We start from the raw sequence: 8288 nt of genomic DNA on the forward strand, positions 1-8288 counted from the left end.
AAAAATGATTGAGATCACTACAAGCAAATCATTTGTGGTGGCCTAGTTATACTACGACGACAAGAAACACATACTCTTGAAGTCTCAACAATGCATGCATGAAGACTTCAACTCTCGTCATCAAATTCGGGAATCCTAAACGTCCACAAGACTAAAAAAAAAACATTCATGAATACTTCGAGTATTGTCGCCAAACTTCGGCAAGCCTAAATGTCGACAAGTCTCGAAGTAAGAGGCATTTGTAGACACAAATTGTAATTGGATCAAAGTCATACAAAATTTGATTTAAATCCATGTTCATTTGGGTTGAATGATTAATTTGGGCTTTACAAATAAATGAGTTCATTTTATTAAAGTTAAAATCCAAGGTTCATTTCACCTTGAAGCCCAAACTCATGCCACGTGTCATGGTGACTAGGCATCCGAAACCAACAAGGTGATGCCACATGTCCAAATGAGGTGTTAGTCCCAGTCAAGTGCAAGACCAATTACAGCACGCCAAGTGTCAAAATGATATCCTTTGGCCAATCATATGCAACCTTGTCCACCCCCTACAACTATAAATAGGGGATGAACATGAAATTCAAGAGGATCGAAAAAAATTCTTCAACAAGCATTCAGCAAATTGGAGAAAACTACAACATCAACATCGATAGTTCTTCGAAGGAGTGATCAACTGAGTTCTTTCCGGAGATCGACTTACAACGACGAATCGCTTTCTGAGGTCTACATCATCCTACATTCGAGAAATACGCTACTGAAGGCCCTCGCACCGTGGATAAACTTAGGAGAGAGAATCAAAAGAACAACGGAATTGTACTCACAACGATTCATTAATAAAATCACATTTTTCTTTTATTTATTTTGCTTGTAGTTAATTTTTCACGCTTACGAAAATTTGTTGTGAACAGAGATGTTTCAGTGAGACTGCATAGAGCTTACAAAAGAAGAATTCAGATTTGATAGCAAACTTCAGAAATCAATTTCCTTCAATTTAGAAGGTTTTTCATTTTAAATTTCGGTTATGACTTAGTCCTCTGAGCCTAATTTCTGTAACATCAAATGAATCATGATTCCGATGTTTCTTCAACAAGTAATGAATTTTTTATCGGAGGAGTGTTGTGTTGAAAAAAAATGACGAAAATTGAGTTGGACTTTGGTATGCCTCAAGTTGACAATCAACCATTGTAAGAGCATATGTATTTAAAGATAACCAAAAATATTAAAATTGTGTTCCTACAAATTATAGAAAAATTAAATTTAAAATAAAATTGTGGTAAATTTTTTATGGTAAGTTTTTATAGAAATCAAACTATGAAAAATTCCATTGGAATCAAGTAGTTATGAAAATTTTCCATTGGAATCAAACATGGAAAGTTTTGAAAGACTCCATAAAAAAGAATATTTCACGAATACTTCAAGTCTTGTCTTTAAAGGTTCACAAGTCTAGCACCGCAGCAAGGCTCGAAGCAGGGGACATTTGTAGACAGCGAAATTTTATTGATAAATTCATATTAAATTTTGGATTAATCCATAAATTCATGATATATTGATCAAGTCAAATTATTGTTTAGTAAAATCGGATTAATATTTAAGTCAAAATATATGACTTAAATAAAGTCCTAGTTACATTTGGGTCAGTCCATTAAGTTGACAAGATGAGCTCAACTAATGCTCTTCAAACCTAATGTTCTGTAAGATTACTTGAAGATCAAAATACTTCCAAAACCTTTAACTCAAGCCTATATAAAGAGATTTCATAACACCAAAAGAAAAAAAAAAGAGGACATTGAGAGAAATACGTATGTGCTCTTCAGTGGTAATCCACAAGTCTTTCGCATACAAAGAAGTCTTTGCTCCAAGTATTGAGCCGCAAGTATTCCATCAAATCAAGAACATCCGTGAAGAGAAGAATCAGAGGATTACATATAGCTTCTTAAAAATTTATAAAGATTGTAACATTCACATAAATACAAATACAAATACTATTGTTTGCTTGCAATTTTTCTTTCGTGTTTATTGTATTTCAGGATTGAAACTTTAAATGCATACAAAGTTATAGGGTTTTTTTTACATTTATGATATAAAACAACTAAATAAAGTATATTCAATATTTTTCATATAAAAAAAGACTAAAATATTTTCTCCACGTTGAATTCTTAAATAGTACCATTCACTCACAAAGATATAAGTAAATATGGGCAAACTAGTATTTTACAAACCCATTTCTTATCCAATCCATTTTTACCCATATCAAATATGAACGGGTTGAAATATTACTCATTTTATGTCGATCTATTTTCAATTCGTTCAAATTTGATCAAATCCACCCATTTGCAACCACTAGTTACAATGCCACTAGCTTCTTTTTCAATTTGAAGGTATCTGATAAGGTTTATTACACTTCTCAAATAAGATTATAAGTCATAAACACTTCATAATAATTTCTTAAATCAACAAATATGGTCTTAAGCCCATTTGCGGATTGTCTATTTATGAAGTGTAAAATATGTTCTTAATAATTTGGGCATATTTTCACGCTCCGAGCCTACACCCTGGACGTGACCAGAACCCAATGACCATTGCTGGCCTTGAGCGAATCCTTTGTCTGACTTACTTAACTCAGTAGAAGACTTAACTCAATGTGAAACGAGGAACATCTCATAAATAACATTAATATAAATATCTTAGCCAAAATGGAACTTTAGTCTCAACATAAAATATCTTGTAAATATATAGACACCCAAACTGAACTACCTTACTGACTATCTGTCTATGAAGCCTCTATGATACTAAGATAAATGTTGGGACAATTCCCACAACATTCTACAAACGAAAATATGAAAAACAATAAAAGAGTCCTAAGGAATGGAAGGAGACTCACCACTGACTCTGAGTGCTCAAACTGGATCAACGATGTGCTGGATTTTGATCCTGATTACCTGCGTATGTTGGAAAAAGGGGAAGGACGCCAATGAATGATGTATTTGTGGAGGAGGAAATAGACTCGTAGGGAAACTCATTTTCGACAAATTTGACATGACGAGATATGTAGACTTTATGAGTTTGTGGGTCAAGACAGCGATAACCCTTGGAGGTAGGATGATAGCCCAAAAAAATACAAGGACGGGATCGGGGTTGTAATTTGTGAGTAATATGAGGGCGTAGCCAAGGGTAGGCAAGACACCCAAAGACGCGGAGGTTGGTATAATTGGGAAGTTCTTGGTAAAGGAGTTGATAGGGTGATTTGTTGGAGAGAGTGTGACTGGGCATTCTGTTAATGAGGTAGTTTGCGGTGGCTAGAGCTTCTACCCAAAAGGAGACAGGGAGATGAGATTGATGTAGAAGAGTAACCACCGTTTCAATGAGATGGCGATGCTTACGCTCAGCCACCCCATTCTGTTCGGGAGTGTATGGACAGGAGGTTTGATGTATAATTCCCAGGGATTGCAGAAACTGGCCAAAGATGTTATTGACATATTCCTTTCCATTGTCACTTCGAAAAAGTTTAACATGAGAATTGAATTGTGTTTTGACCATTTTTTCAAAAGTGACAAAGGTGGTGTATGCCTGTGATTTGTGTTTTAGTGGGTACAACCAAGTGTATTTTGTAAAATCATCCACAAAACAAATATAATAGCGAAAACCAGCAAATGAAGGAACAGCAGTAGGACCCCATAGGTCAGAATGAATAAGTTGAAAAGGTGCAGTTGTACGCTTCTCAGATAAAGTAAAAGGTAATTTATGAGATTTAGCAATTGAACAGGAGTCACAATTGTTTACATGAATGGAAGAAAAACCTAATTGAGACATTAAAGAATTTATTATTTGAGTAGACGGGTGACCCAGACGACTGTGCCACAACAGACTGTGGCCATCAGCCGAAAGAGCCACCGGAGCCACAGGAACGCTTTCTGAAACTGGGTGGGCAGACGAACTTGTGCCAGGAAGAACGTACAGACCATGCTCACAGGGGCCCTGAAAAATCACCCTCTTGGTAGTATTGTCTAGGATCTGAAAATCATTAGAGGTGAACAAGAGTGAGCAATTATTGTCTTTTGTGAATTGGTGAACTGAAAGGAGATTGGATTTAATAGAAGGGACGTGGGTAAGGTTACCTAGGTGAAAGATAGCGGTGGGGGTTTTAATGGTACCCGTGCCAGTGTGAGAAATATTAAGGGACTCACCGTTGCCAACAGTAATACCATTGGAGCCATGATATGGATTTGGAGCGTTAAGCTTGGATAGATCAGAAGTAACGTGCATGTTGGCCCCAGTATCCAACAGCCATTCAGAGGAAGGGCCGGCTTGAGATGCATAATTGGCACGGTTATCACTATTTCGGCTCTCCTCATACCGAAACCAGCAACGAGCAGCGGTGTGTCCTGTTTTCTGACAGATTTGACAAGTTGGACGATCCCGCTCGTAAGTGCCCTGCCCGCCGCTGGAAGATGACTGCCCGCCGCTGCCGAAGGAGTGCAGGCTGTTGTTGCTGCCGTGCTGCTGACCGTCGTACGGCGGACGACTGCCCTGCCGACCGCCGCGCCCGCGGCCTCCGCTGTTTCTGCCGTAGCCGCCGCGGCTCCCCTGCCGGCCGCCACCACGCCCCCCGCGATAGTTCTGGCTTGCGGTGAGGGCGGTGGCCGGCTCCATAACAGCGGCTTCTCGGAGAAGAAGTTTGCTCTCCAGATCCACGTTGATTTCTTCACTTTTTAGCCACGAGGAGAGAGTAGCCAGGTCAACGGGCGTTGGACTGATGCGAACCGCCTGTTTAATGGAGGAGTAAGCTGATGGGAGCCCCCGAACGACGCACATGACGAGATCTTTTTCGGGAATGATTTCGTTCACGGTGTCGAGGGCTGTGATGATGGTGGAGACCTCGTCTAAATACTCCGCCATAGTTTTCGTGCCTTTGGTAATTGTGTGGAGACGATCACGCAATTGAAAAATATGAGAGTGGGAAATTGATGCATAGCGTGTTGCGAGGGCCGTCCACAGGGCTGAAGCAGTTGTGTAGGATCGGACGTGTTTCTGAACCGTGGGAGAGATGACCGCAATCAAACATGATCGGATCTGGCCATCCACGGCTTTCCAGGCGGCATGGGCCGGATTGGTTTTTTCTGATTTGTCCGTGGCGGTGATGACTGCCGGCGGCGGTTCTGTGCTTCCATCGACGTATTTGAGAAGGTAATTGGCCTCAAGGGCTGTAAGAACGGTGATTTTCCATGTAGGGTAATTTATGTCTGATAATTTTTCGGGAATCAGGGCATGAAGATGCCTGAGAAGGAGTTTAACGCCAGAAGGAAGTGAATCGAGAGGATCCACCTCGGTTGTCATGGCTTCCGCCGCCCAAGAGAAGAGAGGGAACGATCGGTGCCCTAAAGAGAGAAAAAAAAACTAGAGAAAAGAAGATCTAGGTTTTCTGGCTCTTGATACCATGAAGGAATATTGATTGTATTGAAGTGTTAAGGGAATACATGGGAGATATATATAGGAGATATATGAAGGAGTACTAATCCTAATAGGACTAGGATTAAGGAGTACTAATCCTAATAGGACTAGGATTAGTACACAGTAAATACTAATATTATTATATACTATTTATTTAATACTATCTGTTATTACATAAAACAATGCAGGCCAACTGGCGCCAGCACATTGAATGTAGGAATATGTGAGTTGGAATACTAAAACAACAATTAAGCTGGAAAACGACTAAGAAGGAACACTTATCATGGCTCTGTTCAACTCATGAATAATTATTCATTTCAATATAATGCAATTTAAAAGTAATGTGCAGTATAAAGAAAACATGCTGAAAAATCTGAATGTACACATGGATACAAATAATCTCTGAGATGTATGTAAAAATACAAATATGTGATGTATATTAAAATACAATAACTTCTGTGGGAGCTTCTCTAACCACAACCATCACTTAAGAGCTAGAGTGATGATACAACGTTACTGGACGCACGTTGTCCGGCCATTCTAACCTTGCCAGAGTATAGAACCTGAACTGCCTAATGGATCCACTAGTATACAGTTAAAAGGGTTCATCTAAAAAGTATGACCCTCTTTTACCCATGATTGACTACATGATTTTCATAGAGACTTGAGTTAAAATGAACTTGCATTCCCACATCGATGTTCAATACTACTCCCAAAAATATACTGGCTCTTATATTTTTAAAACATACGGATTCTGTGGTTTGAGATTAGTTCTTAAACTTAGCTTTAAAAGCTCTCTTGGAAATCATAGTTTCCCTACTGTCTTCATTTTATAAAGCTATTACTTCTGTCGAAAAACTAGCCCGAAGTCTCTTTACTTGTTTAAATGTGAAAATATTTGTCACTCTTAAGGATTACTTAGTCCCCTTATAGCTTTTGAGAATGAACTCAACTCTTTACTCTTGATTAAATAGTAATTTCAGTCTTAAAACAAAGATAAAAATGTTTTTTAAAGACTCTTGGAAACTTTAGGAACTCACTTTGACTTGCTTCTTAAATTTTAGACTTGACTTTTAACTCCTTTAACTTTGATCTTAACTTTCCTTGAAATGGATTATGGATTCAAGGGTCATGATCTCATGTTTAAGGATGATTTCATGATGTTTAGATGTACCTTAGAGTGTTGGAATCAACTAAGAAACGTGCGTACATCACTTAGAAACTAGTACGAAAAGATAGGGAAAGAACGAGGTCTCTAGGTGACCTTGGCGCTCTGAGAGGCGTGGAGTGCCAGAGCCTGATGGATAGAATTTGGTTTGAGCCACTCTGGCTGGCGTGGCGTGTTTGGGTCTGTCAGACAGAGCCTACCCTAAGGGGCTCTGGCAGGCGCGGCGCCCCAGGGTCTGTCAGACGGGAATTCCAACTTTTCTTCTCCGTTTTTCATCTCTAAACCTTCTAATCTTCCATGGATCTTTCTTTAAACACTGAGGATCACTAATACTCTCAATACCCAATAAATTTGACTCGAAACACAACCCGAAAATACGAATCAAATAAACTAAGGGTATGCTACAACTCAACCAACAAGGATTCAACAATTGTCCATCAAGAACTTCAATATTCATCATTTAATTTATTCAAAACTCGCCGAATTAAACAAATTGGTGTGTGGGTGAACTGTACCAACACATAAAGATCTCACATACCTTAGTAGGGATCATCCCCGACGAATTCCACTCGAAGATCTTGACGTTCTTGATGAACTCTTGGTTTTTTCTCCTTTCTCCTTCTCTTCTCCTTTTTCCCAATCCCTAAGCGTGAATTGATTTTCTAAAACTTATTTTTACTCATAATAAACCCTTAAAACGAATTAGGGAATAGTAGGGTGAAAAGACTAGTTTACCCTTACTAAAATCTGGATTGGAACTTCCTCAATCCAACTGTCTAACTTCCGAAAGATATATCTCCCTCATACGACATCGGAATCGAGAAAACTTGATGCCGTTGGAAAGATCTTCCCAAGGGCTTTCCAACCATATAAAGAATTGACTCTAACTCCTCATGAGCTAGAAGCTATGACCGTTTGAAAATGACCAAAACTCTCTTTTTAAACTTAAGAAATTTCTAGATCTTTCCCGGTCTTTCCAAAAGTGTTTATTTTTTATTTCTTAGCTTATTCCTAGTTAATTCGAGTTACCAGATGTTACACATATAACATATGACTTTTGGATTTTTTTTAACAGGAAAATCCTCGAAATATTTATTTTCTTACGAATTTTCATACATAATTTTTAGAAAAATCTTATATAATTCACACTTTCTTATAGTGAACACAAGATTAGATAAGAAGCAATGAATCAAACACTCAATAAGAAATTAACTCTGCACTCTACATTATTAACTCTTACATTATTAATCTTCATGTCATACAACCCATAGTTATGTATAAAAGAAGATCTCACGTGTTTTACTTTTTATATAACTTTTATTAATTTTAAATTGTGATTTTGTAACGCACAATGTACCTTAAGGGATCGTTTGATATAGTGTATTCACAAAAGAGAAAATATATATTTTTTAAAAAATTTGAACTTGGTCAGACAACTTATTTTATCACTTAAACTATACGAGGGTTCAAATACCCCCTTAACATCAAGTGAATATCACTCTGAGTACTTGTCACATCATAGTCATGTCAGCACCACATCATTACTTAATTTTTTTTATTAATATTTTTATAAAAACAAATTCAATGCTTTAAATAATTAATTACAAATACATTTTTGAAAACTAAAATTTAAAATATGGATCCATTTTTATACCCCCATACCAAGTCT

Source organism: Solanum pennellii, chromosome 1 (genome assembly GCF_001406875.1).
Source record: "Solanum pennellii chromosome 1, SPENNV200".
Classification (NCBI taxonomy): Eukaryota; Viridiplantae; Streptophyta; class Magnoliopsida; order Solanales; family Solanaceae; genus Solanum; species Solanum pennellii.